This window comes from Gadus chalcogrammus, chromosome 13 (assembly GCF_026213295.1).
Source record: "Gadus chalcogrammus isolate NIFS_2021 chromosome 13, NIFS_Gcha_1.0, whole genome shotgun sequence".
NCBI classification, from domain to species: domain Eukaryota; kingdom Metazoa; phylum Chordata; class Actinopteri; order Gadiformes; family Gadidae; genus Gadus; species Gadus chalcogrammus.
The window spans coordinates 22,741,667-22,742,201 of NC_079424.1; positions in this window are offsets into that span (position 1 = coordinate 22,741,667).

Sequence of the window (535 nt, forward strand, 5' to 3'; positions counted from 1 at the left end):
TGGAGAATTGTTGCCACGTCCCAGTGGTGGAGGTATCATATATATGAAAGAGGGCATTCAATTATACTACAATGATCAATTAGGAGGCCGAAGCCCTAAAGGAAGTGATGCAATAGGTGACTGGGTCGACAACATTTAAGTAAACTGTACTTTGAGGTCTCTTATATATCAAAGGGGGTCTCAAAGGACGCATACGCTTCAACCTGTGGCTCCAGCCCTACAGGAAATGACTCAGCAAGTGCTCCATCTCGTTGCACCTGCACCCAGCGGCTCGCTTGCAAGATTTTGGCCTGAAGTTCTTCCCAGACCTACACCGTAGCCATCCAACACGCATATCTGAGAATCAGGCTTCTCTTTAATAATGACAAAAAGTTACGAGAGAAATACACATTAACTTTTTGTTATCTCATAAGCGGCGTGGTGCCGGCTCCTTTTGACCTTTTGACCCCAGACTTCAGCTTATTCCAAGCTGTCAGGATGCGTTCCCCCTGTTCTAAATGGTCAAATTGAATGATATCAGCCTGAAAATCACAAC